The sequence below is a fragment of the Vigna angularis genome, chromosome 1 (assembly GCF_016808095.1).
Source record: "Vigna angularis cultivar LongXiaoDou No.4 chromosome 1, ASM1680809v1, whole genome shotgun sequence".
NCBI lineage: Eukaryota > Viridiplantae > Streptophyta > Magnoliopsida > Fabales > Fabaceae > Vigna > Vigna angularis.
In genome coordinates, this window is record NC_068970.1 from 40,525,356 (window position 1) to 40,535,696 (window position 10,341).

The 10,341-nt window shown below is 39.6% G+C and overlaps 1 non-coding gene across 1 annotated transcript; it reads left to right on the forward strand.

The window, feature by feature from the left end:
* Positions 1–7,316: 7,316 nt before the first annotated feature.
* On the forward strand, positions 7,317–7,419 carry LOC128195064 (small nucleolar RNA R71). Its single transcript, XR_008246638.1, has one exon. It is a non-coding gene; the product is annotated as a small nucleolar RNA R71 (small nucleolar RNA).
* The last annotated feature ends 2,922 nt before the right edge of the window (positions 7,420–10,341 follow it).

Here is a 10,341-nt window from a genome sequence, read left to right on the forward strand (position 1 = left end):
TTGAAGAACAACGTTGAATATCAAATGAGAAAACAATTGATGGAACCCTGAACTTCTAACTCCACCAAGGCATAGCCACAATCGAAATCAGAGAACCCAGAGAATCAATCAAACAAAAAACACAATAGAAATCAGAGAACCGCAATCCGCCACGAACGCTTTCGTCTCCTCGTCGGCCTCGGCCACGACGTCAACCGCCGCTGCGACGGCAATCCTCGTTCCAGACGAAGCCTCCCTCTCGGCAACACGATCTGAAGCGGCTTAGCGACGGCGATCTGGAGCGGTGGAGGCAGGCAGCAACGACGGATGGCTCGCCGATCTGGAGCGGCTTGACGACGGCGATCTGGAGCGGTGGATCTAGAGAGGCGGAGGCAGCGGCGACGGACGCAGCGGCGGCGGACGCAGCAACGATGGAGGGCTCGTCGATCTGGAACGGCTTGGCGATGGCGATCTGGAGCTGTGGATCTAGAGCTGCGGAGGCAACAACGGAGGCAACGACGGAGGCAACGGCGGAGGACGTACAGCGGCGGAGGAACGAGGGGAGTGAGAGCACGAGGGGAGTGAGTAGGAAGAAGAGAAGAAGAATGGGAGACCAGACAGAGAGAAGAAGTGAAAATGAAGAGTTAATGTGAGAACCGAGACCACGGACAGAGAGAAGAAGTGAAAATGAAGAGTTAACGTGAGAACCGAGGTAGGTGGCAAGAGTTGTATGCCTCGGTTCGTCTAAAATCGAGTTAGTAGTGCGCATTAGGCATCGGTTGCTGGGCAAACCGAGTTAGTAGCTCTTGTCAGACCCAACAGTTGTCAGCGGAGCAGGTTTGGACATAGTTTTATGCCTCGGTTTTATGTAGAACCGAGTTAGTAGCATGCTTTAGGCACCGGTTATAGGACAACCGAAGCATATATTTAAGCTATTATTACAACTCTGCCACCGCACTATTATACGCTTCGGGTTCGCTTAAACCGAAGCGTATACTGCGCTTTCTAATCCCATTTTTTTACTAGTGATTGATTTAGAGAACCTCAATCAACAACCTGTGCCTAGGGCACACTAATGCAAATTTCTTTGTCCTTAGACGTAAAATAGGTCCAACAGAAAGCTATTACAAAAGGATCAATAATGTTATAACAAACATTAGGATTAAGGAGATTATCCTCTTCTCAACCCTAGTTCTTATAAAAGTATAAAATCTTTTTTACCAATAATTTTAGTATATTATAAAACCTTTTATTATAAAAGAAACATTTCACTTATTGATGTTTTATATTAACTTTTATAAAATACATTAACTATATTTTATAATTTAATTTAGAAACAAAACATAATTTTTCATACTAATTTGAAAATAAAAAAATATATTTAATTTTATTTTTAATTTCAAAATAGGTTATTTAATTAAAATATTATATTGGTGTTTAATGGAAGAGTTTTATGTTTTTTTGAGATGGAGGAACTTTGGTCCCTCTTTTTTTTTCACCCATAAATTAATACATGAATAATTTTTTTATTTTAATATATTTAACATGTCAAATATTAATTTTAACGTTTTAAAAATATGTTCTAAAGATCCATAAACTTTTCTGTAGGAAGTGAGTAAATTTATTTTATATACAAAATTAAGTTAATTAATAAAGTTTTATACAAAAAGACTAAATTAGAAAATAAATTATGTATACGACTAAAATAAAAAATAAAGTATCAACAGCGAAAGTACAAACAGTAATTGGTAAAATTAAATTTAATAATGTTTTATATATAAGAACCAAATAAAAGATTATAATAAATAATAGCGATTGAATTGTATGTCACCTTTCAATAGATTTCTTAAGCATGCCAAAAGTTATTTATTATTGGATGATAATATACTCATGATTTTTAATCTCAAATAAATTTCAGATTCAAATATTAAATATATATTCTCTGTGGAGTTTGACTTATAAAGAAAGGCAATATTAGAAAGTTTAAGCACTTCATTATGAAAATAACAATTTAACCTCTTTTAAGAATTTAATTTATATAATTTTAAGTATAAAATTATTTACATAATTAATCTATAAACATAACTATTTATATAATTTTTAAAATAATTATTGTAAAAAACATTAAATTTATTATAAATAATTATTTGTAATTGATGGATAATATTTGTAACATCCCAAAAATATATTAGAGTACTATATAAAAGAGTTTTCACAAGTCCAATATTAACAAAAACAGTTACTCTAGGTAGGAATATAAAGTAGGGTTTAGAGTCATCCCAAAACAACTATAAAAGCTACTTTATTTACAAACTAGTGCTAACAAAACTAAGGAGGCTATATGTCTCTTGCTCCACCATCTAATGCCTACTTAACAAAAATCTCATCACCCTCTGCTCACACCCACTGAATGATTATCGCCAAACCAAAACCCAAGAAACAGAATAACAAACACAAATACAAGAAAGGGTAAACTAGATTACAAAAAAGTTAAAGATCATTTATAATAAATCATACAATGACCACACATAAAGTTATCAACCCAATCATCTTAATATGCAAAGACCTAAACTGATTGTTCGAACTTAGAATGAATACCAAGCTATAGCGGGTTGTGCACTTGTGGTGACCTCTACAACTTTGCAAAGTCATTGCTAATGGGTTTCACCATACCACACACACACAAGTTAGTCCGTTACCGCGTGATAGGCCTCTAGGTAGCGCCTATACTAGGACCTCCTACTACTCTTACCACATGTATCAATCCTCTCTATTTGAGAATGAAAGACCATTAGAGTGTTAGGATAACACCCAATGCTGAGTGTTGAGACCTCGGCAAGCGTACCGAATCGTACAAGTAATAAACCGGTAAGTCCGGAAATCGTTTTCCCAAGAGATTTGTTTTGATTCACAGATTGATTAAAGTTTACTAATTTAGCGATTAATTTTACAACACAAGTAAGATTTGCATACAGATGAAATTAAAGTGGTAAAAACAGATGAATTAAAGTTCACTGGGGTTGAAATTCAAGTTCATCACTCCGGTAATCTTCTACTAACACAATTCCTCATAATTAAGCATCGACATTCTAGGCGCATGCAGCCCCTGATCCCTCAGATGACAGTTCATAATCACTCAAACTAAATTACTAATCCCTTAGCTAATTCAGTTATCAGATTTGCCTTAAACACAATGTCACAGATGACTAAAAATTCCCTCCTATGTCTAGGACTCGAAATCCTTTAGCAGTTCTATCCTAGGTCCGCGGTCTCATACATTTCCCAATGATTTAACCGTTCAAATAGCTCAGATTCCCATCAAAAGCATGAATAATAAGGATAGAACACATAGTTCAAACAAGTTCATGCATTAATAGAAAAATTACATAGAAGTTCAGAAATTTACTCTCAACCCTAGTGAAATGGAGTTTTAGCTACACATATACATCATAGAAGAGAGAAATGATGGATTGGATGGTGGAAATTGGTGGTTTTCCACCATGGAAGCACTTGGAGCAGCTGCTGCAGCGTCTCCCCTGGTTTCCTCCCCGTCAGATCTGCCCTCCGAATTCTGGATCTGGTTTTCTTAAAAAGAACGTCCAATTTTCTGGACGAGCGTCCAATATGCTGGGCGAACGTCCAATTTTCTGGACGAGCGTCCGTTTCTAGACTAGCGTCTCGAGCGTCCTGAACGAGCGTCCTCTGCTGGACGAGCTGCTGGACGAGCGTCCTCTGCTGGGCGAGCGTCCTGCTGGACGAGCGTGGACGAGTGTCCTGGACGAGCGCCCTCTGCTGGACGAGCGCCCTCTGCTGGACGAGCGTCCTCTGCTGAACGAGCGTCCTCTGCTTCCTCTGCTGGACGAGCGCCCTTTGCTGGCGAGCGTCGTCTGCTGGCGAGCGTCCTCTTCTGGACGAGCATCCTCTGCTTCCTCTGCTGGACGAGCGTCCTCTGCTTTGGACGAGCGCCCTGAACGAGCGTCGCGCTCGCTATGTGACGAGCGTCCGCTTAATCTTCGACGAGCGTCCACGCATCCTTGTAAGTCGCGCCTGGCGCCCATTTTCTCACGCCCGGGCGCGAACCTCTCTGTAAATTCGCGCCCGGGCGCCCTTTTTCTCGCGCCCGGGCGTGAAACTCTCTGTAAAAGCGCGCCCGGCGCCCTTTTTCTCACGCCCGGGCGCGAACTCTCTGCAGAACAGCGCCGCTGAGCCTGGTCCAAGTCTTTGATGGTATCCAATCCTTATTTTTCATCAAAATAAACAACAAAAGCATCAAAAAAATATTTAAACAGTCAAAATTATATTTATATCAATAAATATATACTTTTCATGAGAATTAACACTAAAATTTACTCAAAAGCACAACAATTTAAGCAACAAAAACAAGTAAAGTTTACACCTATCAAACTCCCCCAAACTTATATATTTTCATGTCCTCATGAAAATAAACAAAAACAATAGAAAAACGAACCCAACAAAGCAGTTAGTATTCCATCACATAATATCTGTCACAAAAGTAAAGATTGTACCTACACCTCCAAATATTCAGATCAAATGTTATAACTTCTATATTGACAAATTCTTGAATCCAAAATGATAAGACAACCAGAAAAAGAATAAAACCACAATGCTCAATCTGTGTTTATCTCAACCTGCAAGTGTTTACAACTCCAATTCATACTCAGATTGTCATCAACTACTTCATCAACTTTTGCAAGTCATCTCATATACACTTCAAACATTCTTATTTAAATCAAAAGGACTTTCTCAGATTATAACTTGGCTTGGCTAGAAGGAACATGGTTTTACAAGGAAACAAAACAACACTAAAGAAGAGGAGAACAAGAACATAACAACATTGAAACTTTATTTATCAACTTCCTCTTCATTCATCACAACACATTTTCTGAATTTTTCTCTAACTTGATTTTTTTTTCATCAGTTTAAGACTCAACTGATTATGATTTCCCCCAAACTTAATTTCTACCTATCATCTTGACAATTATGTTTCTTGTTCTCTTCTTCTAGAGTGTTGGATAAGGTAGATTGTTCTGTAATATGCTGAGGGTACACAAAAATATATATAAGGCTCAAACAGGATAACAAAGGATTAATATTCACATATGGGTAGTCATCTGGCCAAGTAGCTAATTTCATCAAACAAAACTGCCTTTCTCATTTCTAAACCAGAATGTATCTGTGTTAATAAGAATTATGCAAAAACCAAATTCATAGCAATAACAACTTCTCACTTGCTCTCAAAGCTTTCTCAGTATACTCAGATATTCAACTTCTGGGTCACAATCAATCAGATTCAAGAACAAATCATATATAATCATAACACAAGTTCTAAAACTCAGATTTTTCAATAACAATCTCACAATCATGCCAGTTATCATGGACAGAATTCCAAATTCAAATTCAAACTTCAAACACATAATTCACAATCAAATCATTGCAGAAACATAATTCAATCCACACAACCAAACAGATTCAATCCTCACAATCAAAAGAACTGAAAACATAAATAGATAAAGTTAGAAAGCTGGGTTGCCTCCCAGTAAGCGCTTGTTTAACGTCTTTAGCTTGACACTAAGAAGCACTCTATGGTTGATCCAAGGGTTTGACATCATTCAGAAGTGAAGGTAGCAACTTCAAGTGCAACTTCTGTTCTCTTTTCTCTTCTTCCTCAGACGGAATCTCCTTTAAAACATCCAGATTAAGAGGTGAGGATATATGCTTCGTCTTCTGTGCAATCATGCAGACTTCCTCAAGTTCATCAATTTGAAAGCATGTATCTTCATCATTTGGGTGAGACATTGCTTCAAAGACATTGAAATTTACTTCTTCATCCTCAACTCTCACTTTGAGCTTTCCCTCATCAACATCAATCAACACTCGAGTAGTCTTCATGAATGGCCTTCCCAGAATCAGAGGAATTTCTGTATCTTCTTTCATTTCCATGACAACAAAATCCACCGGAAATAAGAATTTATCTACCTTTACCAGAACATCTTCTACTACTCCCTGCGGATATTTGATCGATCTGTCTGCTAATTGTAGAGTCATGCGTGTGGGCTTCAACTCTAATTCTCCAATCTTCTTAAACATTGACAGAGGCATAAGATTGATGCTGGCTCCAAGATCAATTAACGCATTCCCAATAGCCAGTTCACCAATGGTGCATGGAATTGTAAAACTACCTGGATCTTTAAACTTTGGAGGAAGCAACTTCTGAATGATAGCACTGCACTGGCCCTATACTTCTATAGTTTCTTCCTCAATATACTTCTTCTTCTTCTTAGTGAGCAAATCTTTCATGAATCTTGAATAAGCAGGTATTTGTTTCAGTGCTTCTGAGAAAGGCATCTTGATTTCCAATTTTTTGAAAATATCAATGAAACTCTGGAACTGTCTTTCCTTATCCTTTCTAGAGACAACCATTGGATATGGAAGAGGTTTCTCGTACACATGTTCTTTCTTTTTCTCTCCCTCTCTCTCTTTTTCTTCATCTCCCTGTTTACTCATCTCATCTTTTTCTTCACTCATTTTTTTCTCAATCCCTCTTTCTTCCAGAATTCTTCCTGATCTTGTAGTAATAACATTGCAGTCTGCCTTTGGATTTACTTCAGTGTTTGCCCCAAAGTCCTTCTCTGGTTTTTCTTCCAACTTCTTAGCTAATTGACCCACCTGAATCTCCAAATTCCTAAGTGAGGCTTCTGTACTTTTATGGTTGGAAATTGATACCTGCATAAACTGCTGAAGAGTTTCTTCCAATTTTGAAGTTCTTTCTGTCAGAGAAGGTTGTTGCTGAAAGTTCTGTGGAGGTGGTCTGTTGAAAGGAACAGCTTGTCCCATACTCGGATGAGGTCTCCATCCTTGATTAAAACTTTGACGTTGATCATAATTCGTCTGAAGACCTTGATTTCCCATATAGTATACTTCTTCATGAGACATGCTTTGCACTGCACATTGACCATTATTATGATTTCCTCCGCACAATTGACAACTCTGAACCATCTGATGTTGAAATTGAGAAACATTCTGCAGTTCTTTAGGTAGCTAAGATAACTTCTTCATTAATGTCTCAAGTTGCTGAGTCATAATCTTGTTCTGAGCTAGTAAAGCATCTTGAGTTTGAAGTTGAAGAACACCTTTTTTGTTGAAATTGAGCTCTCTCACTCTGAACTTCATTATCATTTGCAGCCATATTTTCAATCAGATCATGTGCTTCTTCAGGCGTCTTCCATCTGATACTACCTCCAGCTGATGCATCTAACATTAACTTTGTTTGAGATTTCAGCCCTCCAAGAAACAGATTTAACATTGTAGGCTCATCAAATCCATGAGTAGGGGTTTTTCTCAGTAGGCCTTTGAATCTGTCCCATGCTTAACCTAGAGTTTCATCAGCATCTTGTTGGAAAGAAGAGATCTCCTGCTTTCCCTTATTGACTTTGGACTGAGGGAAGAACTTGTTCAGGAATTTGGCAACCACATCATCCCAGACTGTCAGACTATTCTCTGGGAAGGAATTCAGCCACATTTTTGCATTACCAGCCAATGAGAATGGAAATAAGCTGAGTCGGATTGCTTCATCTGGAACCTGGTGAATCCTCACTGTATTACAGATCTCCATGAAAGTAGCTAAGTGAGTGTATGGATTCTCGTGAGATAATCCATGAAACTGATTGTTCTGCACCAGATGAATAAGAGATGGCTTCATCTCCATGTTAGCAGCATTCACCACTGGTCTTGCAATACTGTTGAAGTGCAGAGGTCCTGAGAAAGTGTTATAATCTGCAAGAGTACGTCTTCCTTGCCCAGAACCTTCTCCAGTGCGATTATCTTCCATTTCTTCTTTTCTTTGACCAGATGATGAGTCCAGAATTTCTTCAGAGATAGCAGATGATTCTCTGGATTCTCTACTTTGTCGCCTCCTTCTACTGTTGTTCCTTCGAGCAGTTCTTTCAATTTCCGGATCGAAAAGTAGATTTTCAACCTGTTCTCTGCTTCTCATACAAAACACAAACTAAAAGAAAACAATCCAAAAATACACAATCTCTACAGATGATAACAATTATGCACAAGAATTCAAATATAATCACAATACACACTTAAACAACAGATAGCTAAAATCAACTAAACCAGATAAACAACAAACAATCAACGAAAACAAAAACAAATCCCCAGCAACGGCGCCAAAAACTTTTTGAGACCTCGGTAAGCGTACCGAATCGTACAAGTAATAAACCGGTAAGTCCGGAAATCGTTTTCCCAAGAGATTTGTTTTGATTCACAGATTGATTAAAGTTTACTAATTTAGCGATTAATTTTACAACACAAGTAAGATTTGCATACAGATGAAATTAAAGTGGTAAAAACAGATGAATTAAAGTTCATTGGGGTTGAAATTCAAGTTCATCACTCCGGTAATCTTCTACTAACACAATTCCTCATAATTAAGCATCGACATTCTAGGCGCATGCAGCCCCTGATCCCTCAGATGACAGTTCATAATCACTCAAACTAAATTACTAATCCCTTAGCTAATTCAGTTATCAGATTTGCCTTAAACACAATGTCACAGATGACTAAAAATTCCCTCCTATGTCTAGGACTCGAAATCCTTTAGCAGTTCTATCCTAGGTCTGCGGTCTCATACATTTCCCAATGATTTAACCGTTCAAATAGCTCAGATTCCCATCAAAAGCATGAATAATAAGGATAGAACACATAGTTCAAACAAGTTCATGCATTAATAGAAAAATTACATAGAAGTTCAGAAATTTACTCTCAACCCCAGTGAAATGGAGTTTTAGCTACACATATACATCATAGAAGAGAGAAATGATGGATTGGATGGTGGAAATTGATGGTTTTCCACCATGGAAGCACTTGGAGCAGCTGCTGCAGCGTCTCCCCTGGTTTCCTCCCCGTCAGACCTGCCCTCCGAATTCTGGATCTGGTTTTCTTAAAAAGAACGTCCAATTTTCTAGACGAGCGTCCAATATGCTGGGCGAACGTCCAATTTTCTGGACGAGCGTCCGTTTCTGGACTAGCGTCTCGAGCGTCCTGAACGAGCGTCCTCTGCTGGACGAGCTGCTGGACGAGCGTCCTCTGCTGGGCGAGCGTCCTGCTGGACGAGCGTGGACGAGTGTCCTGGACGAGCGCCCTCTGCTGGATGAGCGTCCTCTGCTGAACGAGCGTCCTCTGCTTCCTCTGCTGGACGAGCGCCCTTTGTTGGCGAGCGCCCTTTGCTGGCGAGCGTCCTCTGCTGGCGAGCGTCCTCTTCTGGACGAGCATCCTCTGCTTCCTCTGCTGGACGAGCGTCCTCTGGACGAGAATCCGGACGAGCGCCCTGAACGAGCGTCGCGCTCGCTATGTGACGAGCGTCCGCTTAATCTTCGACGAGCGTCCGCGCATCCTTGTAAGTCGCGCCCGGCGCCCATTTTCTCGCGCCCGGGCGCCCTTTTCCTCTTGCCCGGGCGTGAAACTCTCTTTAAAAGCGCGCCCGGCGCCCTTTTTCTCACACCCGGGCACGAACTCTCTGGAGAACAGCGCTGCTGAGCCTGGTCCAAGTCTTTGATGGTATCCAATCCTTATTTTTCATCAAAATAAACAACAAAAGCATCAAAAAAAACATTTAAACAATCAAAATTATATTTATATCAATAAATATATACTTTTCATGAGAATTAACACTAAAATTTACTCAAAAGCACAACAATTTAAGCAACAAAAACAAGTAAAGTTTACACCTATCACTGAGCTTCCTATATTCATTCTAAAACAATTTAAACTATACCGAAGGAGTTCCTCTGTGGAACACATGTTACCAACCGTGAAACCATTTCAAACCAAACTTCGTTATGCATACCTCCAGAATTGAATCTCAACACATAACATTGATAATCATATAATCTCATAAATACTTATACATCATTCACAATGAATTAGAACATAACTCCAAGTTATCAGGAAACAAGTATGGAAAGAACAAAACAAATCCTGGACTAGTAGCTTAGCGACCAAGCTCGTTGGGCGACCACAGAGTTCTCTCGCTCAGTGACTCCACTCGTTGTGCGAATACAAAGACAGTGGTCCAAACCCCCTAACCTCTCGCTCAGTGACCCAACTCGCTGTGCGAATAAAGAGATAGTGGTCCGGACCCCCCAACCTCTCGCTCAGTGACCTAACTCACTGTGCGAATACAGAGACAATGGTCCAGGTCCCCCCAACCTCTCACTCAGCAACCTAGCTCACTGTGCCAATATAGAGACAATGGTCCAGGCTAGAGCTGTCAAAACGGGTAACCCGACTCGACCTGGCCTGGCCCACTACGGGTTGGTCACTTAGTGAGTCAAC